The 27,174-nt window shown below is 41.4% G+C and overlaps 1 protein-coding gene and 1 pseudogene across 8 annotated transcripts in view; one reads left to right on the top strand and one right to left on the bottom strand.

Annotated features, from left to right (window-relative positions):
- Positions 1-580: 580 nt before the first annotated feature.
- LOC112823995 (ataxin-7-like protein 3B) lies at positions 581-878 on the bottom strand (annotated as a pseudogene).
- A 10,675-nt stretch (positions 879-11,553) lies between these two features.
- Positions 11,554-27,174, top strand: part of TUT4 (terminal uridylyl transferase 4) — a 122,168-nt gene continuing 106,547 nt past the window's right edge. For 7 of the 8 annotated variants that reach the window (XM_025871624.2, XM_025871619.2, XM_025871623.2 and 4 more), the window contains exon 1: positions 11,554-11,737. The gene's annotated coding sequence lies outside the window, so the exon portion shown is untranslated. The remainder of the gene's footprint in view (positions 11,738-27,174) is intronic. The other variant, XM_025871626.2, reaches the window with a different exon arrangement.

Below are 27,174 nucleotides of genomic sequence, written 5' to 3' on the forward strand. Positions count from 1 at the left end.
TGGTATCAGGCAGCCAGAAAGGCTGAAGAACCAAAGGATTCCTGGGCACCCAGCTGCTGACCTGTGCACTGGGGACAGTAACGGAGGGGAGTGGGGGTGTCTGTATGGGGGGGTGGGTCTTGAGTACTTCCTGGTGTAGAGATCAACCTGTATGGTACAGTGCACAGGATGCATGGCTCCTCCTGCCCAACGTTTCAAAGCTGATTCCAGGTAATATAAAAGGATCCTAATTCCTAAATTATCCACTTCAGGATGGATCGGGGTGCCTGGGTGGCTCAGTCAGTTAAGCATCTGCCTTTGGCTCAGGTCGTGATCCCAGGGTCCTGGGATGGAGCCCCGCATCGGGCTCCCTGCTGGGTGGGGAGTCTGCTTCTCCTTCTCTCTCTGCCCCTCTCCCCCTGCTTGTGCTCTCTCTCCCACTCTATCTCTCTCTCTCAAATAAATAAAATCTAAAAAAAAAAAAAAAAAAGCTAGGATCTTCAGTGTAAATTGGGACTTTTGTCTGATTTTTCTTTCCCCCTACTTAGATACCTAACTTCTCCAAACCACAAATTATTGTCCTGGTCACCCTCTGACCCTCTCATGTTGCAGCTGCTGGAATTCTGGGAGTGCATTGTGGCTGCTGATTAGGCCCATTCCCAGATGCTCGAGGAAGGGAGCAAAGTGGGAGGTGCCCGCTCCCCTGTCCTCCACTGGCCGAATGCCGAAATCCTTCACACTACCAGTTTCTGTGAACTGCAGGTAGAAGTAGCCACACTCCCCCGCGTCCCTCAAAGCAGAAGCCCAAACAAGAATCCTCTGTTAGGTCTACGTATCTCTCCTGAGCAGCTGGCCTCTAGCTTATTAGTATCCAAGTTAGCCAGCGAGGCTTCCTCCATTTTCATTGGTAAACCACTGTGGAGAGGGCGCTCGTATTATTCACAGCAGCACCGGCAGCAACGCGTTGGGCTCCTGGGGCGCGCCCGGGCCTTGAGGCCTGTCAGGGCCGTGTCCTCCTACGGCGGGGGGACGCGTGGGGGCGTCCGCCGGGCAGCCAGCGGCGTCTGCCAGGGAGCTCCAAGTCTTTCAGTTTCTTCTGGCGTCTCCCTGGGTCTGGGGCTTTGAGCTCGGGCTGGCCCAGGACTCATGCCAAATGGTCTCCGCGCCTCAGCCAGCAAACCCCTAAAACTTTTATTTTTTAAAAATAATATTTTTTAATTTTTATTTTATTAAAAATAGAACTTAACCTTGAAAACACAAGTGGTCATGAAGAAATGCTTATGATTTGAGTGCAAAGGGGCCAAAATAATTAAGACTACAGCTATTTAGTCCAACATTGTAAGCGACTATACTCAGCTCACAGTATACGGTAGGCACCTGTAAAAGGACATCCCAGTGCATACTGCCCTCTTGCAGTGGCTAGCTCTTGAACCTCTCATCCTTTGCGCTCTTGCCCTTTACTTCCTCATTTTATTTATTTTTAATTAATTTATTAAAAATGTTTTTTTAAAGTAGGCTTCACACCCAACGGGGAGCTGGAACTCACGACCCCAAGATAAAGAGTTGAGTGCGCCACAAATTGAGCCAGCCAGCCAGCCAGGCACCCAACTTCCTCATTTTAGACGTGTATTTCTTGGGGCACCTAAGTGGCTCAATCCGTTGGACACCTGCGCAGGTGGCGCTCAGAGGGCAGTCTGCTTTCTCTCTCTCCCTCTGCCCCTCCCCCTGCTCATGCGCACAGGCTCTCTCTCTCTCTCTCTCTCTCTCGCTCACTCTCTCTTAAAAAAAAAAATCTAGAAGTGTATTTCTGGCTTGGTTTTCGTTTAGATTCTGCCCTACTCCTGCCAAAATATACCCAGAGACTACTTTTGGTAATGCCTCTCCATAGCTGACCTAGCCCCTGGTACTCTCCTTTTTTTTAAGATTTTATTTGTTTATTTGAGAGAGAGAGAAAGAGAGCGCACCTGTGCACACGAGCACAAGCACAAGCAGCGGGGAGGGGCAGAGGAAGAGGGAGAAGCAGGCTCCCGGCTGGACAGGGAGCAAGATGTGGGGCCTCAGTCCAAGGACCCTGGGATCATGACCTGAGCAGAAGGCAGGTGCTTAACCCACTGAGCCACCCAAGCGCCCCACCTGGTACTCTCCTTATAAGCATGAGCCAGCTGCCTTATCTTGAAGAGTTGTTAAAAAAAGAAAGGAAAGGAAAGGAAACAAAGGAAAGAGGGAAGGGAAGGGAAGGGAGGGGAACGGCAGGGCAGGGCACAGGAAATTCAGTATACCAAAAGGCTAATAATACTGTGGTGGGATTATTGGTAGTTTATGCCACTTTTCTTTAGGCTTGAAATTTTACAATATGGTTATGATAGATCTAGAACAAAAATATTCGAAGTTTGCATTAAAGTGCTTTCACAGGTAACTTTTGAATTCTCCTCCATTTCATGATTTTCAAAGATAGTTATAAAATTGATATCCCTTTAGCCAAGAAGATATGGGGTCTGAGATCCTAGCTAGGTCAGAGAAACATCTTTCTCCAAAGCAGATTCTGGATAGCCAAAATAGAGATATAAGCATATACTTCTCTTACCTCAAAACTTGAGATACCCCCCAGTGCCTGCAGGATCAAGTCCAACCTCTTTATTATGGCTCCCAAGACCCCTCACAATCTACTGCCATTCTACCCCTCCACTTTTATCTCCCAGTAATCTGCTAACCTTTTTCTTTCTTCCTTACCGTATGTTATATCAGACTACTTCCATTCCTTAAACACATATTAACTTCTTCCACATTTTATTTTTGTATACCATTCATACAATAACGAGCACCAAACTTAAGTGCACAGCTCAATGGTGGTTCATACATGTATACACATGATTAAGATCTAGAACATTTCTAGCACTCTAGAAGGCTCCCCTATAGCCCCCTTAGTCCATATATACACTATTCTGACTTCCATCAACAAAGATTAGTTTTGCCTGTTCTTTAATTAAAAAAAAAAAAAAGGAGAGGCCCCTGGGTGGTTCAGTTGGTTGACTGCCTCCCATTCAGCTCATGATTCCGGTGTCCTGGGATTGAGCCCCACATTGGGCTCCTGCTCAGCGGGGAGTCTGCTTCTCCCTCTCCCGCTCCCCCTGCTTGTGCTCTCTGTCAAATAAATAAATAAAATCTTTAAAAAAAGGAAATATGCCATGTGTATTCCTCTTTCTTTTCTTTTCTTTTCTTTTCTTTTCTTTTCTTTTCTTTTCTTTTCTTTTGAGTAAGCTCTATGCCCAATGTGGGTCTTGAACTCATGATCCCTAGATCAAGAGTTCCATGCTCCACTAACTGAGCCAGCCAGGTATCCCTACCATATGTATTCTTTAAAACACATAGTACATTTTTATGTTTCCTCTATTTGAGAATAAGAATGCTAAATATCGGGTGCCTGGGTGGCTCGGTTGGTTGAGCGACTGCCTTCGGCTCAGGTCATGATCCTGGAGTCCCGGGATCGAGTCCCAAGTCGGACTTCCTGCTAAGCGGGGAGTCTGCTTCTCCCTCTGACCCTCCCGCCTCTCATACTCTCTCTATCTCATTCTCGCTCTCAAATGAATAAATAAATAAAATATTAAAAAAAAAAGAATGCTAAAGATCTGTCATGTGCTAGTGTTCTCCCATTCTGCATCCATGGCAGATATTACTAAGTCACCATTCTTTCTTATTGTATCTAGATTGAGGTTTAGGCTCTTTTCCTAAACTGTGTACCAGTAGCCACTACTGATTGTTGAGAGTTGGCACTTGTGAAACTTCCCTGGACAAGAATGGCCTCTTTCACATGAAAGCCTTCATTTCCACCATGCACAACACATTTGGTAAGTCATTTAAGTCTTGCTGACTTAAATGTCCCTTTTTTCCATTCCTACTGCTCCTGCTTATTTCAAGCTTTCATAATTTCTCACTTGATTTTCTACAATAACTCCTCACTGTTTTCCCTGCCTTCAGTTTTTTGGCTCCTCTGTTCTTTTCTACACACTGCTGATTAATCTTTTTTAAATATCCAAATACGATATACTACATCAGTCTCCTGGTTAAAACCTTTAAGGCGCTACCTTTCAGGCTTGAGTGGTTAGCGTGGTATTGCAGGCCCCGCCCACCTCTCCAGTATCATCTCCTGTAACCTGCCCTCAAGGATGTCAGCTGTATGCAGCTTTGTGAATATGCTCTGCCTTCTTTCTCCTCTAATCTTCAATGCTGGTCTTCTCTAAATGGCTAAGTCTCCTTCACTCTTCAAGGATGTTTCAAGGATATTTATTATACAAACTTTTATTGGTCATTCTTTCCCCTACAAATAATTATCCCTTAATTGTGTCCTCATACTACTTTATACATATATTTATTATTACAATTATCATGTGTGTTATTATCTGTTCATATTTCCAAGTGTTCCTGGAGGGACGAGAGCTTTGCAGCTCCAGAACTCATTACAGTGCATGACATATTTCTTTACAAGTTAAAAAAATTGTTGTAAAATAAATGTAATGTAAAATTTACCACCTTTATCATTTTCAAGTGTACAGTTCAGTAGTAGTAAGTACATGCATATGGTCCTGCAGTTATCACCATCATCTATCTCCAGAACTCTGTTCAGCTTGTTGTGCTCGCTTCGGCAGCACATATACTCTGTTCAGCTTGTAAGACTGAAATTCCATACTTACTAACTTCATTCTCCCCTCCCCCCAGCCTCTGGCAACCACCATTCTACTTTCTGTCTTTGATTTTGACTACTCTAGGTACCTTGTAGAAGTGGGATCACACAGTATTTGTTTTTTTGTCACTGGCTTATTTCATTTGGCACAATGTCTTCAAGGTTTATCCATTGTTGTAGCCTGTGTCAGAATTTCCTTCCTTTTTTAAGGCCAAATAATATTCCACTGTATGCATATACCACATTCACTGCTTATCCATTCATCTGCCAATGGACAATTGGATTGCTTTCACTATTTAGTTATTGGGAATAATGCTGCTATGACTATGGGTGTACAAATCTCTCTTTGAGACCCTGCTTTCAATTCTTTCGAGTATTTGCCCAGAAATGGAATTGCTGGATCATATGGTAATTCTTTTTTTATTTTATTTTTTTAAAAGATTTTATTTATTTGTCAGAGAAAGAGAGAGAGCGCACAATCAGAGAGAGTGGCAGCAGGGGAGAAGCAGGCTCCCCACTGAGCAGGGAGCCCGATGCAGGGCTTGATCCCAGGACTGTGGGATCATGACCTAAGCCGAAGGCAGACGCTTAACTGACTGAGCCACCCACGTGCCCTGGTCTATATTTTCTTTTATTGCCTGTGCCTTTGGTGTCATATCCAAAAAATTATTTCCAAATCCAGTGTTTTTGCCCTATGTTTTCATCTAAGAGTTTTGTTGTTTTAGGTCTTACACTTAGGTCACGGATTCATTTTTTTTAAGAGTTTTTTTGTCTTTTTTTTTTAAAGATTTTATTTACTTATTTGACAGAGATAGAGACAGTGAGAGAGGGAACACAAGCAGGGGGAGTGGGAGAGGGAGAAACAGGCTCCCCACTGAGCAGGGAGCCGGATGCAGGATTCAATTCCAGGACCCTGGGATCATGACCTGAGCTGAAGGCAGATGCTTAACTGACTGAGCTACCCAGGCACCCTGATCACAGATTCATTTTTAGTTAATTTTTATATGGTGTTAAAGGTCCATTTTCATCTTTTGTATGTGGATATCCAGTTTTTCCAGCACCATTTGTTGAAACACTGCCTCTTCCCCATTGAATGGTCTTAGCACCTTTGTCAAATATCATTTGACCGTATAGGTGAGGGCTTATTTCTGGACAGAGTGCATGGCATTTCATAGGATACAAAGATGAATCAGATTATCCTAACACACTAGAATTGGTCATAGGGAGATTGTTAGAATGGAGTTGGATCTCATTTTTGTTTGAGAAAAAAGGGAGAGATGATTTTTAAAGGGAGGTAAAACAGCTGAGTTAAAAAGAGTTCATGTCAGAATTATAGACCTTAGGGCGCCTGGGTGGCTCAGTTGGTTGAGCAACTGCCTTCGGCTCGGGTCATGATCCTGGAGTCCCGGGATCGAGTTCCAAGTCGGGCTCCCTGCTCAGCAGGGAGTCTGCTTCTCCCTCTGACCCTCTTCCCTCTCATGCTCTCTCTCATGCTCGCTCTCTCAAATAAATAAATAAAATCTTTTAAAAAATAATAAAAAAATAAAAACAAGGATGTGAACTAGAACTAGATGAACTAGGGCACGAAAGGGGCTTAAGGCCTATAATTCTTTTTTTTTAAGATTTTATTTATTTGTTTGAGAGAGAGAGAGTAGCAGAGGGAGAGAGAGAAGCAAACTCCCTGCAGAGCAGGGAGCTTGATGCAGGACTTGATCCCAGGACCCTGAGATCATGACCTGAGCTGAAAGCAGAGGCTTAACTGACTGAGCCACCCAGGCACCCATATCCTTGTTTTTATATATGAAGAAAAAGAGGCGTGATGTTACTCTAGAGATCAGAATTATAAAAAAAATAAAAAGTCATTATAGAAGATTTCAACTGAGCGAAGGAAGAACTTCTAACATCTAGAATACATAGATTTGAGAAAGAATGCGCTGTCTATAACTATGAATATTCAAACAGAGGTTGGATGATCACCTGTAAGTTTTGCTGTAGAAGGCAGTCCTGATCATTTCTTTGCCTTGCTTGTAAATATTCCATGATTGCCCATTAACTTCAGGATAGGGCCTGCTTTTTAAAATGGCATACATAGGGATGCCTGGGTGGCTCAGTCAGTTAAGCGTCTGCCTCCGGCTCAGGTCATGATCTCGGGGTCCTGGGGCTGAGTCCCTCATTGGGCTCTTTGCTCAGCAGGGAGCCTGCTTCTCCCTCTCCCTCTGCTGCTCCCCCTGCTTGTGCTAGCACTCTCTTGGTTGCTTTGCTTGCATGCTCTCTGACAAATAAATAAATAAAATAAAATAAAAAAATAAAATGGCATACGTAGCCTTTAAGATGTGGTCCTAGGTTACCTATATAGCATCATTTCCTGCCATGTATCTATGTTCTTGATATATCCAACTGTATTGTGAAGTCTGTCCTTCCTAATTCTCAGACCTTACTCAAATTAAAAAACAAAAGAACAACAAAAAAACCCCCCAAAAACCCTCCAAAAAACAACCATCTTAAAAAAAGACTGTTTCTAACGTTTCAAGAAAGTAAGCCAGAGGGTGTGGCTGTAGCTTAAAATTCCACACATAGAATTCTCAGAACAAACTAAATGGAATCAATGCGTAGCAAGTATACACATGTGCTAGTGAGTGTAAGGGCACATGAAATCCAAATTGGGGCAGATGAGAACAAACTTCGATTTTAAGAAGAAAGGGAATTAAGTTTTGGTGAATGTTACCATATAATAGACATTTATTATTATTTTTTTAAAGTAAGCTGTATGCCCAACATGGTGTTCGAACTCACAATCTCAAGATCAAGAGTTGCATGTTCTGGGTGCCTGGGTGGCTCAGTTGGTTAAGCGACTGCCTTCGGCTCAGGTCATGATCCTGGAGTCCCTGGATCGAGTCCCGCATCGGTCTCCCTGCTCGGCAGGGAGTCGGCTTCTCCCTCTGACCCTCGCCCCTCTCATGTGCTCTCTCTCTCTCATTCTCTCTCTCTCTCATAGATAAATAAAATCTTAAAAAAAAAAAAGAAAGAGTTGCATGTTCTACCAACTGAGCCAGGCAGGCACCCCTATAATAGACATTTAAACATATTTTAGCTTATTTAATTTTAAGAATGCAAAAAGACAAAAAGAAATAGATCCTTTACACTATTTTTTTAAAAGATTTTATTTATTTATTTTGACAGAGAGAGACAGCAAGAGAGGGAACACAAGCAGGTGGAGTGGGAGAGGGAGAAGCAGGCTTCCCGCAGAGCAGGGAGCCCGATGTGGGGCTGGATCCTAGGACCCTGGGATCATGACCTGAGCGAAGGCAGACTCTTAACGACTGAGCCACCCAGGCGCCCCTCTTTTCACTATTTTTGAGGTGAAAACCTACTACGTTAGGATGTTTGGTATTACATGCTATAAATAAGAATCACAAAAGTTCTCAACTTTGAACATATCTTCTGCTTTATAGACAACTTAGCATGTCAGTAAGTAATTTCTAGGCACTTTCTGTGTGTCAGGATGGTGCTGGGTACTGGGAATACAACATGAAGAAGGCATAGGACCACATCACCGAGAGTGATATGGTTGTTTTGGATGGAGCTCATCATCAGACAAGGTCTATAAAAGGTTACCAACCACTGAAGTCTCTCTCCTTGAAGAAATCAAGTATCTAGGAAAAAGGGGGGGAGCTCAGAGAAAACTTTTAGCAGATCAGATCATATCTCTTTCTTGCTTAAATAAGTTCAGTGACTCCCCATTAACTACAAGAGAAAGCCTGTTTTTGTTTGTTTTTATGGCATATATAGCCTTCTATGATTTGTTCCCTTTATGATCTACCTGCAGATCGACATGGTTTGAGCAGACTTATCTCTGAGGTACCTTTCAGATCACCTTTTCATCCAATATGATTTTTGGACTAAGTTTTTCTATCACCTAGGAGAATAGAATATGAATATTGATCCACTGGGCAATTATATTTCTCATTAGGAGGAGAATAGAATATGAATATTGATCCACTGGGCAATTATATTTCTCGTTATTTGTGATGAAATAAGATTTTAGCAGCAAGTAATTTTCACCTAAGCTGAGATGAAACTGTGCTCCCAGAAGTTCTGGACTGGAGGGCTAAATTTAGAGACTTAACCTTGCAACTATCAGATATAAATCCTCAGTGCATTTTCTCAGAGCAGTCATTTACTGTCTTATTTCTCAGTAAGCTGTTTGGGATTCAGGGGATTCAATGGAAAGAACACAGGGCTAGTATTCTAGTCCTGCCTGTGACTTACTGTATGATCCTGGTGACTAATTCAACCTCTTATGTCCTAAGTTTCCTCATTCTTCAAGTAGAAATAATATTTGTTCTACATGTACTTTGTAATGATACACAAGATTATAGTTTAATTTTAATTCAACGAGTATGTAAGTATTATAAGGAATACAAATATGAGTATTTGTACTCAAGCTTATATTCTATTGGGGTCAGACTTATAAAAGTAACATGTAGGGATCCAGAGAAAGGATGGATTACATTCAGTGGAGGGGATGTGATCAGGAATATTTAAAAAAGGAGATAGAAGTTGAGCTGGGTCTTGAGGAATAGGAAAGGTGTCAAGAGTCACCTGGAAGGGATAAGAAGAGAGAAGCACTGGGATTCTCAGTCTGGCCCCAGCTTTCCTTTATTTAAGATTTACTTATTTGGGGGAGAGAGAGAGAGAGAGAGACAGAGCACAAGCAGAGGGAGAAGCAGACTCATTATCTTCCGCACACTTCCGACTAAATGACGTTTTCTGAATCTGGCATGTGTCTGGCACATAGCAGGCCAGCCTCCAAGGTCCAGCTTCTACCTCTTCCATTAAAGCCTCACCCAAGTGGAATTTATCATGCTTTCCTCTGTATGAACCCAGGCCTTTGTTCATATGACCTCTTGCTTTTATTGTAGCTTAATAGAACCACCTTCCTTGCTTAATGGTGAACTTTTTGGAGACAGGAATCTGGTACTGAACTCAATGCTTTGCTCTTAATTAAGTAATCAGGAAATTTTATTCAATTGCACTTGTTCCAAGGACACTGGTATCACTCACTAAAGTGAAGGACGTGTTGGTATCATCTTATGTCTCTATATGCTTTAACGTTTGTGTCCTGCTGTTTTCCATCATTCCTGTGTAGATTTTTTTGCCTTTAAAAACTTAGAGATGAGGAAACTCACAGGCACATTTGTCCAGTCATCCAGCTAAGCTCTGAAGCCGGTCAGGGCTCTTTTGACTTGAAATCCACTACTCTCCGCACTGTATCTGGGCCCTGTGGCATCAGACAAGTAGGGGTAAAATGCACTTATTCTGAGAGCTCTCCTTCTCTCTTTGTAAATGGGAGCAATAGTACTGACCACATGGGATTGTTATGAGGGTTAAATGCAGTGAAATATGTGAGGTCCCCAGCTCAAGGCCTTAGCACTTAGTGGGGAATACTTGGTGCCTTCTCACAACCTTCAAATTCAAATGGACAGATAAATACTCAGTTCTGAGGTATAGTGGGAAGTAGATGGGACTACACAGACACGAATATCCTTCTCTTTGTAATCTCTCATAGGTTCTATCCTTTGAGACATATACGAAATTTCATTAGACAGTATTTTGTAAATACTTAAGATTTAGCGTTCTCCTTCACCATCACATCCATCCTTGTTCTACGCTTTTCCTGCCTAGTGTGTGTCAAATGCAAGGATTGTAGTTGTGTGATTTGTCCAATTTGAAGTCAGAGGTTGGTTGAATAATGTCCAAGGCTGGGCTCTTAAAACCAAACCAAACCAAAACCAAACCAAACCAAACCAAACCAAACCATAGGTCCTCTTGGATCGGATCGTGACTTTAACTATGCAGAGGAAACTATTAAAAGCAAAGGAAAAAGGGGCCCAGGGATGGTAGTTAATTGCAAACCCGAGTGAAATTATTTTTGAAATCTTCCCGGGGTGGGGGGATGTTAAGATTTTTCTGCTGAGTTTCTTAAGTCCTAAATAGGATGCGTTTTTAAAAAGAAAAGAATTCCAGCTTTGGTGGGCTTGTGGCAAAGGTGAATAGGCGGGTGTCGACCCTGGCTTCCTCCGTCCAGCTCCCCCTTGATGTTCAGAAGCCCGCGCTAGGCGCCGAGGGTCCGCGGAGGCTCGGGCTAGGCCGGGTCCGTGTGCCAGGCCACAAGGTGCACGTCCATCGCCGGGCTTCCTTCGTCGGGGCGGGGGGTAGCTTTTGGAACAAGGCATAGGGGCGGCTTTCTGGCCCTTCTTTTCGCTTGGGGGCCTCGGTAGGGCGGGAGGCCCAGGAGCTAGAGCTGAGCGGCGCGGCAGTGTCAGTAACCCCAGCCTGCTCAAGCACGCCGGCGTCCTCGTTCTCCCCAGTGGGGCCCCGTCGGGTAGCTGGAGCTCGCGACCCCCGCTCGGGGCCCCGCCCCTCCTCGCGAGCCCGCGGTGACTTCGACCCTCCCCCAACGCTAGAGGGCCCGCCCCCTCCTCACGGGCTAACGAGTGTCCTCGCGTGCGCGCGCCCCTTTCCTCGGCCAGAGTGTGAGTGCGTCGCTCTCCCACCTCGGCCCCTCCCTATTGTTTCTCGCCGCCGCCACAAACCTCCAAACGCAGCCCCTCCCCCCACTGGTGTTTACCGCTCCCCCCTTCCTCCCCCCGGGTTTAACAGGCGCCCTGGGGCCCCCAGAACCAAGGGAGGGGACCCCTGAACTCTTTCCTCTGCGTCTCCTCTCCCGGGTCACCTCCGCGTCTCTCCCCCGCCCAACTCTCGGGGGTCAGGACTCCATTCAAGACTCCGTCCCTCCCTCCTCCCCTCCCCCCTTCCCTGGCTCCCCCTCGGCCCCCTCCCCTCAGCGGGTCCTCCTTTTTCTCTCCCTCTCCCTCCTCCTCCCCCACCCCATCCCTTCCCCCCCACAATGCAGTTCGCGGCGCGGCGGACATGGCGGTGGAGTCTTGAGCTCGTCGTGTCCCGGCCTCCAGCGGCGGCGGCAGTGACGGCGGCGGCGGCAGCGGGAGGCGGCGGGGGGAGCGGGAGCCACTGAGATGAGGAGGCGCCGCGCGCGCCTGTAGCTCGCGGGCCTCGCAGGTACGGAGGTTCCGGCCGCGACGCAGCGCCCGGCGCCGAGGGGGTGTGCTCCGGGAAGGCCAGGCGGCTCCCTGTTCGCCCTCCTCAGGTGCCGAGCCTCGCAGGTGTCGGGGGCCCGGCCCGAGCGTGTCTCAGCCGCCCCCTTGGGGCCTGACACTTATTTTTTTGCCGGAATGGGCTTTGGGTGTCCCATGGGAAGGCTGAGATAAGGGAGGTAGGGGCGGCGGCCTGGCGGCCTGAGGAGGACATTGGGGCGCTTTGGGGGCCGAACTTCACAGAGAGGCTGAGGTTCTCGGCTCCGGGCCGAAACCTGTAGACCCGGGAGGCGGATTTTGAGTTAACGGGATTGGTGTGAGCATTCTCTTGGGTCCGGTACGATTCCCTGTCACGTATGCCTTTTCTTTCATTCCCCCTCCCCCCAGATACAGATGTACACATATAACATGCACATATACACACTCATGTAATACATAATAAATATTTTCTCCGGGCTCACCCTTTGTCGGGAAGAGAGAAGGCAGAGGTGTCTGGATTTCGTTTCTTGCTCGCCCGCCTTCTCTCTCCCTCGCCCCCCAGTCGAATGGTGATAATGAACGCTTTTGACGTGGGAAACTGTGAGATTCGTATTTGTAAACAGACAGCAGTAGCCGTGTGTGTTGCACGCCTCCGCGAGGTTTCAGGTCCTTTTGGTATCCGGATTGCAAAAGAATGAGATATTTAGACCTGAAAGAAGCACATCGTCGAGGTTTCTAGTCATACCTGAATGGGATGAATTACTGTTATTTTAACAACGTTGATCGAACATTTTCTTTTCATAAGTTTATGAGATCTTTACTCAGATGAATTTTGAACCTTGTGTAAGCTCTTGTTTCGGTATACCATGTTTCTTCATTTTGATATATTTTTGATATAAAAGTAGTTCCTTACACATGTGACATTCTACTTCATTTTGTGATCTTTTTAGTGTCTAGAAACGCAATTCAAATTGTGTATTGTTGGCGTGCATTTAGTAATTAGCTGTAGTGGATCAGATTACCTTTTGTTTCCAAAACGCCCCTCTCCCCCGCCAAGTCTTGTAGTAGCGAAATGTGTAACACTTGGTGAAACAGAACATATCCTGTTTCTAAAGTAAGGAGAACTATTAGCTAATAAAACTGGATAATCCCAACTGGATACGACAATTTAAGAGAGTGCCATACCAGGGCGATGAATTGTGGATGGTTAAAAAGAAAAAGTTGACTTTTTGTTGTTGGTATCAGTCGGCATGTTCTGTATGGGAGTAAATTGTACGCTGAAATTTTCTTTAGGCTTAGCACCCTTGTAAAGTCTCCTTAAAAATTGCTGCACATTGCATCCTGTACTTAATAGTCACCACTTGTAAAATTTTACTTTTCTTTTTTTTCCACAACTTGTAAAATTTTAAAAATATTGCTTCATTTAGAGTGCTGTGCTTTAAGGTAATTAATGAATTCACTAGTGTCTAGTGTGCTGTAATACCTTTATAAACAAATTTTAAAGAGTGCTTCTTAAAAACCATATACTTTGGGGAAGATAAGCATTTTATGCTTTGAAATTTTATGCATTTTATGCTTTAAAAATGTGATGGTTAATATAAACAAAAGAAGTTACTTTGAAAAAGAACTCTTAGGTAAATCTTCCTGCTATTTGCAATTTTTGACTAGTGTGGAAAATGAAAAATAAAGCTTCCTTGAAATAGTACAGAGGCGGAAGTGAAAGTTATTGACCTTTAATGTTTTAAATGTAGCAAATGTCTAAGTACAAAGAGGAAATTAAGGTCTTTTCATTGTCTTAGGTCAAGTTGTTAGCAATGCAGATAAATTTACAAGATGTTATCATCATGCACATTAGTTCAATTTTGTAATTCCTAAATCACACAGATTTACATTTATTTTTAGTTCATTTAGCTAGAACAGTACAGTGTCTACATTATAATTTTAGGGCTTTTAACATAAAAATTTATAATTGCAATTATAAATATTTCTAATTAATCAAAAGCTGTTTAAGGAGAATTTTTTATTCTCAGCAGATTCAGTTTAGTAAGAGAACTTTTTTTGAACTCAGAGTTAACCTTGACATGCATAATAAGCATCAATTATGTTGTGTTCCTTTTTCTTTTTTAATGTTATGTTCTTTATAGAATGTCAAATCAGGATCTGTGGGTAGAGAAAGTTTTTTGAATTTATTTTCTACAGAAAGTTTCTGTTTTCAGACAATAAATAAGACTTACCTATAAATGCTGATGCCAGTACATTTTGTTTATCCTTAAAAAAAAAATCAGACCATTTTGATATAACAATTCAGTGAGATGTATTATTTTCTAAAGTAAGCTACAAATGCTGGGATCCATAAAATAATGTTACAAAATTCAGTGAAAGTCATTAGTGCAATATGTCCTAAAAAAGAACAGTTCTTGAAAGACCTGAAACAAGGAGAAAACACTGTAGTCTAAAGCTGGATAGGTGATATGCAGATTTTTTTTCTTCTTAATCATAGAAGAATTAAGGTTGCTTAAACTGAAGTAAGTGAATTAGGATTGTTTACACTAAACTAAGTTTTAATTCTAGAATTCTAGATAATTGTGTAATTTGTCCAGCATAATGTCCCCAAGTATTTCTTACAAATCCAAAAAGAAAAGGTATATAAATGCGAAGATGAACAGTTTAGATTTTTTCCCCCTTAAGTGAGAGATTTAATTTGTATGATGTGTTATGGTTTCCAAATTGTTCTCATATCAAATTCATTGGGTGTCCATAATTATCCTGAGTTAAGGGGGAGAGAAAAGGAAACTGACATTTAATTAACTGTTTTGTTCTAGGCATTGTGCTAGACATGTTTATGTATTTTTTTCACTTATTCAGTGTAACAACCCTATGAAATCTTTTTTTGTAGTTGAGTTCAGTCTCTGCTGAAGATCATAGAGTTAGATTCAGAGCAGCTCAGTGTGTTCTTCCTATTATATATGCCCTGTTGCTTTTCAGATGTATCAAGTAGTCTCTCAATTTTGTAGGGTAAACTGCCTAAGGTTACTCATTCATTAGTCATTTATCATCAAACATTTGCATTTGTACATTATGTTAGACACTGGTAGGTTTTAGAGACACAAAATTATTAAAGACGGTCTCTCCCTTCAGGGAACTCAGTCTACATATAATGTAGATAAATTACAACACACTAGATCATGGGAGTTCAGAGGGAAGAAGCTGGCTCTTGAGGGATGAGTAGGAGTTTGCCAGGCAGAAAAGGGGATAGTCTGGAGGCTGGTCCAGAGCTAAGGAGTAACCTGTGCAAAGATGATAAATTGTTATGGGGCTCAGAGTAGGATGAGTGAGAAATCCAATGTGGCAAGAATTGAGGATTTATGGTTAGAGTGGTGAGAGAAATGGTTGGAAATACTAGCCAGATAGTGAAGGTTATTGTGTATGTTAAGGCCTTTGGATTTTTATTTTGCCCACAAGATCACCAAGTGAGATGGTGTTTGAGTTGTGATTAGAAGTGTGTTTTCTGACTCCTAGTTTAGTATTTCTTTCTCTTCAGCTTCCTTACCAAGAGTTTACCCGTTTTTGGTGGACGGTCAAACACCCTTTTTCATGCCATCTTTTCTCCTCTTTCTAGTTGCTGTATTTCAGATAAAACAACTGTGTTTTTGAGGATCCTGAATGTTAAATTTCTTAGAGGCTTCTTTTGAGATAAAAATACCTTTGGAGGAAATCACTTGTTACAGTTACTTAGGAAGTTTTTTCATTCCTTGACTTGGGTTGGTTGACTAATTTCTAGTTTAGAACTAGAAAGCAATAGGATGGGGGGTTGGGGAGTGTGGGCTTCCTGCAAGCTCTGTGTCCATCAGCAAAAATGAGCAAAATGCTCATCTTTGCACAAAGCAGCCTGTACTTTCAAGAAGAAATCGGTATGTCTGTAAGTCACATAATAGTCTGGTAGTTTTATTTATTTACAAGGATTTTATTTTTAAGTAATCTCTACACCCAACGAGGGGCTCAAACTCAGAACCGTGAGAGTTGCATGCTCCACGGACTGAGTCAGCCAGTTTTCCCAATAGTCTGGTAGTTTTAAGTGGGTATTTGATTTACACTGATAGGGGGCGCCTGGGTGGCTCAGTCGTTAAGCGTCTGCCTTCGGCTCAGGGTCCTGGGATCGAGCCCCACACTGGGCTCCCTGCTTGGCGGGAGGACTGCTTCTCCCTCTCCCACTGCCCCTTCTTGTGGTTCCTGCTCTCTCTCTTTTTAAAGTAAATAAATAAAATCTTAAAAACAACAAAAATGATAATAGATAACTTACTGCAATTTTACGATGTGTAATTTCTTTCTAAAGATCTTAAGTATTAACTCAAGTCTTCACAACAACCCTTTTGTATTATCCTCATTTACAGGTGAGCAAAAGGGTTAAGTATCTTGGACAAGTTTTCACAGTTCGATGCAGACAGCATTTGAACTCAGGGTGTCTGAGTCTGGAGTCAGAGCTCTTAACCACTACGTTGTGTTTACCTCAAGCTTGGGTTGTCAAAATTTAGTATGCAGAGGGTGTTAAGTTCAGTATAGTTACATAGGCTGTCAAAAAATACATTGTAAGAAAAAAATATATTTTAAGAATGTAAAGTGTGAATTATACATATGATAGTGAAATCTGCTTGCATTTTGTCAGCCTTACCTGTACACTGTAGTTTAAATAACTGTCATTAAAATTGCTCAGTCAGGGGCACCGGGCTGGCTCAGTTGGAAGAGCATGCTATTCTTGATCTTAGGGTCATAGATTCAAGCCCTGTGTTCGGGGTAGAGATTACTTAAATAAACTTTAAAAAATTAAAGTAAAATTGGGGCACCTGGGTGGCTCAGTCTTTAAGCGTCTGCCTTCGGCTCAGGTCATGATCCCAGGGTCCTGGGATTGAGCCCCATGTCGGGCTCCCTGCTCCACAGGAAGCCTGCTTCTCCCTCTCCCACTCCCCCTGCTTGTGTCCCCTCTCGCTGTGTCTCTCTCTCTCAAATAAATAAATAAAATATTTTAAAAAATAAAATGTAACATTAAAAAAAAATTCCCCTCTGTCAAATAAAATCTTAAAAAAAAAAAATTTTCCCAGGGGCGCCTGGGTGGCTCAGTCGTTAAGTGTCTGCCTTCGGCTCAGGTCATGATCCCAGGGTCTTGGGATCGAGCCCCGCATGGGGCTCCCTGCTCGGCGGGAAGCCTGCTTCGCCCTCTCCCACTCCCCCTGCTTGTGTTCCCTCTCTAGCTGTGTCTCTCTGTCAAATAAATAAAATCTTTAAAAAAATAAAAAATTAAAGTAAAATGGATCAGTTATTAAGAATTTAAGTGTTAGGCTAGTGGTATTCAAACTCTGGGGACCTTTTTGAGGGGATCTCTTGAGTCACAACTGTTTTCATAGTAATATTAAGATAATATTTGCCTTTTTCCCTTTTCTGTCATCTGGAATGTAGAGTGATGTCTATACTATATGTGAAAACATTGCTTTGATGGCTGATCAAGTACGTAATAGTGTATTCTTTGTTAAAAATTTTTCTTTGAGGTATAGGTTACAGTATCATAAGACTCATCCTTTTAAAGTATAGGGTTAAGTATATATTCATAAGGTTCTGTAACTATCACTGCTATCTAATTCCAGAACATTTTCATCTTTCCAAAAAGAAACCCTGTGCCAAACTATTTTCCCAAGAGACTGCACCATTTTGTATTCCCACTAACAATGTATGAGAATTCTATTTTCTCCACATCCTCACCAACACTTGTTATTGTTCATCTTCTTACTTATAGCCATCCTAGTGGGTGAAGTGGTATCTCATTGTGGTTTTGACGTGCATTTCCCTAATAACTAATGACGCTGAGCATCTCTTCATGTGCCTATCGGGCTTTGTATATCTTATTTGGAGAAATGTCTATTCACTTCCTTTGCCCATTTATTTATTTATAAAGATTTAAAAAAAATTTTTTTAAGATTTTATTTGTCAGAGAGAGAGTGAGTGCAAAAGCAGGGGGAGTAACAGGCGGAGGGAGAAGCAGGCTCCCTGCTGAGCAAGGAGGCAGATGCTTAACCTACTGAGCCACCCAGGTGTCCCTATTTTTAAATATTTTATTTATTTGAGAGAGAGAGCAAGAGTGGGGGTGGGGGAAGGGCAGAAGAAGAAGGAGAAGCGGACTCCCTGCTGAACAGGGAGCCTGATAATGGGGTTCAATCACAGGACCTGAGCTGAAGGCAGACACTTAACTGACTGAGCCACCCAGGTGCCCCTTCTTTTCCCATTTAAAAAATTAGGTTTTTTTTTTTATTGTTGAATTCTAAGAGTTCTTTATATATTCTGGGTACTGGACTCTTATCAGATATATGATTTGCAAAAGTGTCCTCCCATTTTCTTAAAAAAAATTTTTTTTTAAGATTTTATTCTTATCCATTTGAGAGAGAGAGAGCACAAACAGGTGGAGAGGCAGAGGGAGAGAGAGAAGCAGGCTTCTCGCTGAGAAGGGAGCCCGATACGCAGCTCCATTCCAGGACCCTGGGATCATGACCTGAGCTGAGGGCAGATGGTTAACCAATTTAGGCACCCAGGCACCCTCTTTTTTAAAAAATTTAAAAAATTGTGGTAAAATATACCTAACATAAAATTTACCATTTTAAGCTATTTTTATGCATACATTCAGTGATATTAGGGACATTCACATTGTTGTGCAGCCATCACCGCTGTCCATCCCCTGAACTTTTTCATTTTTCACAAACCAAAACTCTTTACCCTTTAAGCAGTAGCTCCTTAGCAACTACCATTCTACTTTCTGTCGCAACATATTTGACTACTCTGTGTAATTAGAGTCATACAGTGTTTGTCCTTTTGTGACTGAAATTTCATTTAGCACAATGTCTTCAAGGTTCTACCATGTTGTAGTTTGTCTTAGAATTTTCTTTCCTTTTAAGGCTGAATGATTATTCTGTTGCATGTATATACTACATTTTGTTTATTCATCTGTTGATCAGACTTTGGTTGCTTTCATCTTTTGGCTATTGTGAGTAATGCTGTTGTGCACATGGGCATACAAATATCTGTTTGAGTCCCTGCTTTTAGCTCTTTGGGTGTATACCCAGAATTGGAATTGCTGGTTCATATAGTAAATTTACATTTAATTTTTGGAGGATTTGCCATATTGGTTTTTTTTTCATTTTCATTTTTTTTTTTTTAAGATTTTATTTGTCAGAGAGAATGCAAGCAGGGGGAGTGACAGAGGGAGAAGCAGATTCCCCACTGGGCAAGGAGCCCGATGTGGGGCTCAATTTCAGGACCCTGGGATCATGACCTTAGTGGAAGGCAGACTCTTAACCAACTGAGCCACCCAGACATCCCGGTTTTTTTCATTTTCTTGAGTAAAGTATGTTTTTGAAGGATGTTAAGTTTTCAGTTTTGATAAAGTCTGATTTATGTGTTTTTTCTTTGGTTGCTTTGCTTTGGGTGTCATAACTGAGAAATTATTGCCTAATCCAAGATGATAAAAATTTATACCTCTGTTTTCTTTTAACAGTTTTATAGTTTTAGCTTTTACATTTAGGTCTTTGATCCATTTTGAGTTAATTTTTGTATGTGGTGTGAGGTAGAGGTCCAGCTTTATTCTTTTACATGTGGGTGTCTAGTTGTTCCACCATTAATTGACAAGACTATTCTTTCCCTTGTTGAATGGTCTTGGCATCCATGTTGAAAATCAGTTGATCACAGGGGCACCTGGGTGGCTCAGTCATTAAGCGTCTGCCTTCGGCCAGGTCATGATCCCAGGGTCCTGGGATCGAGCCCCACATCTCTCCCATTCCCCCTGCTTGTGTTCCCTCTCTCGCCGTGTCTCTGTCAAAAAAATAAAATCTTAAAAAAAAATCAGTTGATCATAAATGTCTGTGTTTATTTGTGGATTCTCAGTTGTTTCTGGATTCTCCTTTGAACTGTATGTGTATTCTAGCACCAGTACCACCCAGTCTTGATTATTGTAGCTTTGTATAAAGTTTTGAAATCTGGAAGTGTGGGCCCTCCAGCTTTGTTTTTTTCAAGATTGTTTTGACTATGTAGAGTCCCTTGCAATCTGATAGGAGTTTTAGGATCAACTTGTCAATTTCTGCCGCCTCCCCAAAAAAGCATTTGGAGTTTTGATAGGAATTGTGTTGAATCTGATGATTAAAAGTGGGGAGTATTGTTATCTTAATATTAAGTCTTCCAATCCATGAGTATGAGATGTTTGTGCATTTACTTTCATTTCCATTAGATAGGACTTTACCTATTTATTTCAACAGCGTTTTGTAGTTTTTAGTGTACAAGCTTTGTACTTCTTTTGTTGAGTTTATTCCTAAGTATTTTATTCTTTTTGATGCTTTTGTAAATGGAATTGTTTTCTTAATTTCTTTTTTTATAAGTCTTTTTTTTAATTTTTTAATTTATTTGAGAGAGAGAGCATGAGAGGGAAGAGGGTCAGAGGGAGAAGCAGACTCCCTGCTGAGCAGGGAGCCCGATGTGGGACTTGATCCTGGGACTCCAGGATCATGACCTGAGCCGAAGGCAGTCGCTTAACCAACCGAGCCACCCAGGCACCCTGTTTTCTTAATTTCATTTTTGGATTGTTCATTGCTAGTGTATAGAAATACAACTGATTTTTGTATATTGGTTTTGGAGAGCAACCTTGCTGGACTCATTTATTAGCTCTGGTGGTTTTTCCTGGATATCTTAGGATTTTCTTTATGTAAGATCATGTCATCTGGAAATAGACATAGATTTACTTCTTACATAGATTTCCTTTCTGATCTGGATACTTTTTATTTCTTTTTCTACCTGGGTAGTACAGTGTTGAAGTGGAGACAGTGGAGGTCTTGTCTTGTTTCTGTTCTTAGAGGAGAGAACATCTGGTCTTCCACTATTAAGTATGATGTCATCTCTGGGTTTTTCTTAGATGGCCTCTGTCAGGTTAAGGCAGTTTCTTTCTATTCCTAGTTCATTGAGTGTTTTTATCGTAAAAGTTTGTTAGGTTTTATCAAATGCCTTTTTGCATCTTTTGAGATGACTGTGGTTTTTGTCCTTTATTCTATTAATGTGGGATAGTACATTGATTAATTTTCATATGTTGAACCAACCTTGCATTCCTGGGACAGATACCACTTGGTGTCCTGGTCTAGAATCCTTTGGTTTGCTGGTATTTTGTTTAAAATTTTTGCATCTATATTCATATGAGACATTGCTCTATAATTTTCTTGTGATGTCTTTGTCTGGTTTTGGTATTAGGATTATACTGGCCTTATAGAATCAGTTAACAGTGTATTCTTGTATTTGAAAGATTTCTCAGTTTTAATAACTAATGATATGAGAATCAGTAGCTATAACCCACACACAAAAAAGTTCTTTGGATCTTCAGTAATTTTTAAGATTATAAACACATCCATGGGGCACCTGGGTGGCTCAGTTGTTAAGCGTCTACCTTCGGCTCAGGTCACGATCCCAGGGTCCTGGGTTCGAGTCCCACATCGGGCTCCCTGCTCAGCGGGAAGCCTGCTTCTTCCTCTCCCACTCCCCCTGCTCGTGTTCCCTCTCTCACTGTGTCTCTCTCTGTCAAATAAATAAATAAAACCTTAAAAAAAAAAAAGAATATAAACACATCCTGAGATCAGAAAGTTTGAGCACTGCTGGTTTGGGTGAACAGACCTACCTTTGTGCTTAAGCATTGAACCCCAAATTGGGACTCGTTTCTTATAGTCCTAAACCAGTCCTGTTTGTGTCACTTTAGGCAAGTCATAAACTTAGGGTGCCTCATTAGTGTATAAAATGGATAGGCGCCTGGGTGGCTCAGTCGTTAAGCGTCTGCCTTTGGCTCAGGTCGTGATCTCGGGGTCCTGGGATTGAGCCCGGGCTCCTTGCTCAGCAGGGAACCTGCTTCTCCCTCTCACTCTGCCTCTCCCCTCTGCTTGTTCTCTCAAATAATAAAAAAATAAAATCTTTATAATGGAAATACTGTAAGACTGTATTAACTTCATAAATGTGTAAAGATAAATGAACATACTAGACATGTATTAGCTGATGCTTTATCTTCAAAAAAATTTTTTTTAGAACTGAAAAATTTGTAAGAGCTCTGGATATTTTTGCAGGAACTTGTGTTATTATGTGAGTATCTTGAATTCTGCCGCATAGAAAAAAACATTAGTTTGTCTTTGGAATTTGTTTAAGTTTTCTGTGATAATACCAGTTTTAAACCAGTGATTTTCAGTATATGAGAATTACACTTCCCTTAGGGAAGGCATTTTACAGTTACTAGGAACCACTCAGAATTACCAGCCCTCTTCCTCATTCTTTTGTTCCTCTTTGTTTCTGTTGGGAATATATATATTCTATTTCTCAGATGTATTAGAACAGAAAAAAGATTGAGAACCATTACTCTATCCTAATCCTGTAAGTGATGTAGCTCATTTTCCTCACGTCTCAAAGCCAGGAAACCAGACCCATATTTTTCTACATTATTATCTATTTATTCTTCTTTGTCTATAGTTCCTCTTAAGACTGGTGACCTGCTGCCTATATTTCTTACCTGACTTGGTATTTCAGTCTAGGAACCTCTGGGTCATTCTCTTATATTCGCTGATACTGGATGTAATTCTTGACATCATATTGGCAGTTGGACATTGAAGGTCATCTAACACCTTAACTTTATTTTTCCTTAATTTCTGTATTCAGTGGTACTCACTTCTACATTCCTTGACACACCTACTCATATGGTTAAAAAATGGTTCTGCTTCTGACCAAAATCTTGGAAATATTTATATGTGTATCTTTCTCATTTCTTTAGTTTTCTGATCTATCCTTAATCTCTATATGTAACATCTTTTTGGCTTTATCCCTTTCCCCAACTCATGCCATTACTGTTTTTTCCCCTTACTCTTTTGAAATAGTCATTCTGTCAGTCCCCTACCCAGTATGAATGAAAATATTTGCTAGCTGTATAAATTAGACTGGTATTTTATATATTTAGTTAGGTACTTAACACAGCTTGCCAGACTTTTAGTTAGATTTCTTTCTGTTCTCACATTTGCTATTGTTTTACTCCTTTCTTAAGCCCTCTACTGCCCTCTGCTTTTCTCACTCAGTGCTGCCTTGTCTTTCGTAGAACAGTGTTAAAATTTTGTCTTCACAGTTCTTTGAGATAATGATAACGTGGTCCTCGCAAAAGAGGCCTCTTCGTCAAATAAATCTGGGAAATGTTGTAAATTATCTCTCTGTTGGATATTTGAGGTGCTTATAAGCATATTGAAGAGTCTGAAAGGTCCTTCTGGAGAGAAACTCATTTAACTTTAATACAACCTCTCCCCCTTCCCAATTCTACTTAAATTGCTTGTGTTAAGGCCCTAAATAAGTTAATGCTTTTTACTACTATTGATAATTACTATTACTTACCTTACGGACTTAGCTCATTTTCCTCTCCACTCTCTTCCTATTCTGAAGTTAATCTAAAACAGAAATTGTGCCACTCTTCTGCTTATCAATCTATGCCTTCTTTTTGCTTAAAGTGTAAACTTGACTTGGTATGTCAATGTGTGCACCAATTTACATTCTCAGTTCATCTCCTGTATTCACCATTATGCATGCTATTTTATGGTTCTAAAAAGCTTGCCAAAATTTTAAAAATACATTTTGTTTAGTATATACAAATCTTATTATTTAGGTCTATGCCTTCTCACTCTCTCTTCTAAGTGGGAAATTCTTTCTTAGCCCAACTGTTATTTCCATGATAAAGACTTTTCTAAGGCTCTTTCCACAGGGTTTCCATAACATGTGTCACATAATATATTGTCATTATTTGTTTATATGACTGTCTCCCCTTTTACACATGAGCCCATTATTTATCATTAGATATTCACCTTTTAACCCATCACCTTATATGTGAATGTTGACACATAATCTTTGTTAAAATGAATTCCAGATTTATATTTATTTGCCTGAACAAATGCAAGCCCAGCTACATAATTTGCAGGGTGAAGTACAAAATGAAAATGCAAGGACTTGCTCAAAAAGTAGGAAAAAAGTACCGTTAAAGTTACTAAAATATAAAGCTTTTTCCTTTCTTCTGTGATCTTTTTCTCAACTTGTTATGGTGGTATACATATACTTTGATTATTTTTATTTATTTTTAACTTCTAAATGTTCTAAATATAGAACAATTAAAATATTTTATTTTTAAAAAAGATTTATTTGCGATCGCACGCTTGTGCGTGCAAGAAAGAAAAAAAGCGTGTGTGTGTGGGCATGCATGCGGGGAGAGGCAGAGGGAGAAGCAGTCTCCCTGCTGAGTAGGGAGCCCTATGCAGCGCTTCGTCGGACGATCCTGGGATCATGAGCTGAGCCCTGAGCCCAAGTGAGACATTTAACTGACTGAGCCACCCAGGCACCCCTAGAATAGTTAAAAATTTTGAATTAAGTATAAATTTTCTTGTTCATCTTTATATTGTTCTGTGTCATCTCTAAGTGCATATATAAGAGCATTTAACTCTTATGTGGAATTGCTGGTATTTCATAGCTTGTACTTGTATACTTGTATATTTCATTTTTTTTTTTACTGGGGGAACACTGCACAATACAAACTCAGCTATTTTTATTTCACTTCTTTTTCTTTTTTAAGGTTTTATTTATTTATTTGGCAGAGAGAGAGCACATACAAGCAGGGGGAGCGGCAGGCAGAGGAATAGGGAGAAGCAGGCTCCTTGCTCAGCAGGAAGCCTGATGTGGGCCTCCATCCCAGGACCCTGGGATCATGACCTAAGTTGAAGGCAGACACTTAACCAGATGAGGCACCCAGGCACCCCTCTTTCACTTTTTTTTTTTTTTTTAAGATTTTATTCATTTATTAGAGATGAGAGAGAGCACCAGCGGGGAGGAGAGGGAGAAGCAGGTTCCCTGCTGAGCAGGGAGCCTGAGCAGGGAGCCTGATGTGGGGCTTGATCCCAGGACTCCTGGATCATGATCTGAGCGGAAGGCAGATGCAGAGGCATCTGCAGAGAGCCACCCAGGCGCCCCCCTATTTTACTTCTTATACTTGTACATTCCACCAGTACCCTCTACCTTCCTGTTTTTTGTTTGTTTTTTTTTGAACTTTTATTTATTTAAGTAATCTCTACACTCAGTGTGGTGGGGCTTGAACTAACGACCCTGAGATCAAGAGTCCCATACTCTTCCAGTTGAGCCAGCCACGCACCCCAACATGTTCTACCTTTGACTTTGGCAGGACTGAAAGGAAAAGGAACTGTGGCTTGTTCTGTCTTTCCCTTTCCTTCTGTGTCATCATTTTTGGCATCAGTGGTTGGTTAATACAGGGAAGTAACATGAGTAAGAGAAGATACAGTAGGGGTTTTTGTTTTTGTTTTTTTGGTCACTGTTTTTTAGACACCATTGCCTTTCTTCTGTGTTTGAAGCAAGGTATGGTTCAGGTAGAAAATGTGACTTCTTGGCTTACTTGTTTGTAGACAACATGCTTACCTTAAACTCACTTTGAGTCCTGCTGAACTCCTGCATATGGTGGCTCCACTGGAATTCTGTGCTCATGGGCACCACCAAAGCTATATAGAAATGAGGTGGAACAGAGTGTCAGACATGCATTTTGCATGTATCTCCTCTGCTCCCATGCATGTTCTATTGTCTCATCAGACTACAAAACACAGGGCCACCTGGGTGGCTTAGTCAGTTAGGTGTCTGCCTTCAGCTTGGGTTGTGATCTCGGGGTCCTGGGATGGAGCCCCGTGTGGGCTCCCTGATCAGTGGGGAGTCTGTTTCGCCCTCTTCCCTCAGCTACTCCCCCTAACTCATGCATGTGTGTGCTCTCTTTCTCAAATAAATAAATAGAACCTTAAAGAAAAAAAAAAAAGACTACAAAACACAAATTCATAGATAAAATTAAAAATTTCAAGATGATGACAGCAGTTTTAAACCAAGCACGGGGTCTTCTTTTCTGAGCAGGGAGCCCTGTGTGACTGCACAGATCACATGTTCCTGAAGTTAGCCCTGAACAAAAGGATTGGAGGAAATAGTAACATGCATTGAGAGAAAAAGGCCATATTTCATGTATCATTATGATGAGAATTGTTAATACTTTTTTTATTTTTAGGCATTTTGAGGGTTGTGTTCTTTTTTGCCTTGAAGTTAGGTGCAGCCGAGTGACCTGCTTTGGTAAATGAAATGTGAGTAAAGGTAATCAGTGCTATTCCTTCTCTCCTTATTTTACTAAAAGTGAGAAGTTAGCAAAGCAGCTTGGAATGTTGAGCAAATGCATGAAGGATAGCTGCCTTTAGAGCCACCTGAATTCATGGAGGATTTTTACATGAGTTGATAAATCAACTTATGTTGTGGTCATCATTGAGTTATAGAGGCAGTGTAACCTGGCTCATTCCAAATGATAGTTTGTCAAATTTCAAAAGCCTTGTAGGACCAGCACAATTACATATCACAATTTTTGGATCTAGGGGATATACTAGGTATTCCCAACAAACAAGTAAACCCACTCAAGAAGTGTTAGGTAGGGCGGCTGGGTGGCTCAGTTGGTTAAGCACTGCCTTCGGCTCAGGTCATGATCCTGGAGTCCCGGGATCGAGTCCCACATTGGGCTCCCTGCTCGGTGGGGAGCCTCCTTCTCCCTCTGACCCTCCCCCCTCAAATGCTCTCTCTCTCTCATTCTGTCTCTCAAATAAATAAATCTTTAAAAAAAAGGTGTTAGGTATACATTATAAATACTCAGGAGCTGCTTGATAATAGAAGAATCAAGAGCTCTCTGGCGAAACTTGCATCACAGAATTCTTCATCTATAGAGCTAGTTCTTGATTATTTATAAAGATGAAATGGAAATTGTGGCTTGGGTGATTTGGGGACCCATATAATCTCCACATCACGTTAGGAAAAGAACCCTCAAACAATTCACGATCTTGGGCCAACAAATTGCTTGTGAAAAGAAGCATAACTTAGATTTGTTTTGACAATTGCTGGTAAGGATTTTAATACATAATAAAATGGCCCCAAAAGCTTAACGGATGAACAAAGAAGGAAAAGGATTCACTAATCCAGAAAAACCTAAATAATTGGGGGCTTTGGGTGAATATCTAGATAATTAATTTGGAAATCCCATTTATTCACAAAACTGACTTTTTTGAGAGAAGGGGGCACAGTTCTACTTGCCTTTGATCATAAAAATTCTGTCAGTTGATTTTACCCATATAAAATTTATTTTTTTTTAAAACTTAAGCTATTTTAGAGTGATTAACATTTAAAATTTGGGGTCCATGGGCGCTTGGGTGGCTCAGATGGTTAAGTGTCTGCCTTCAGCTCGGGTCGTGATCCCGGGGTCCTGGGATCGAGTCCCGCATCGGGCTCCCTGCTCCTTGGGAGCCTGCTTCTCCCTCTGCCTCTCTCTCT

This window comes from Callorhinus ursinus, unplaced genomic scaffold (genome assembly GCF_003265705.2).
Source record: "Callorhinus ursinus isolate GAN/ISIS: 27379988/994484 unplaced genomic scaffold, GSC_fseal_2.0 scaffold9, whole genome shotgun sequence".
Classification (NCBI taxonomy): domain Eukaryota; kingdom Metazoa; phylum Chordata; class Mammalia; order Carnivora; family Otariidae; genus Callorhinus; species Callorhinus ursinus.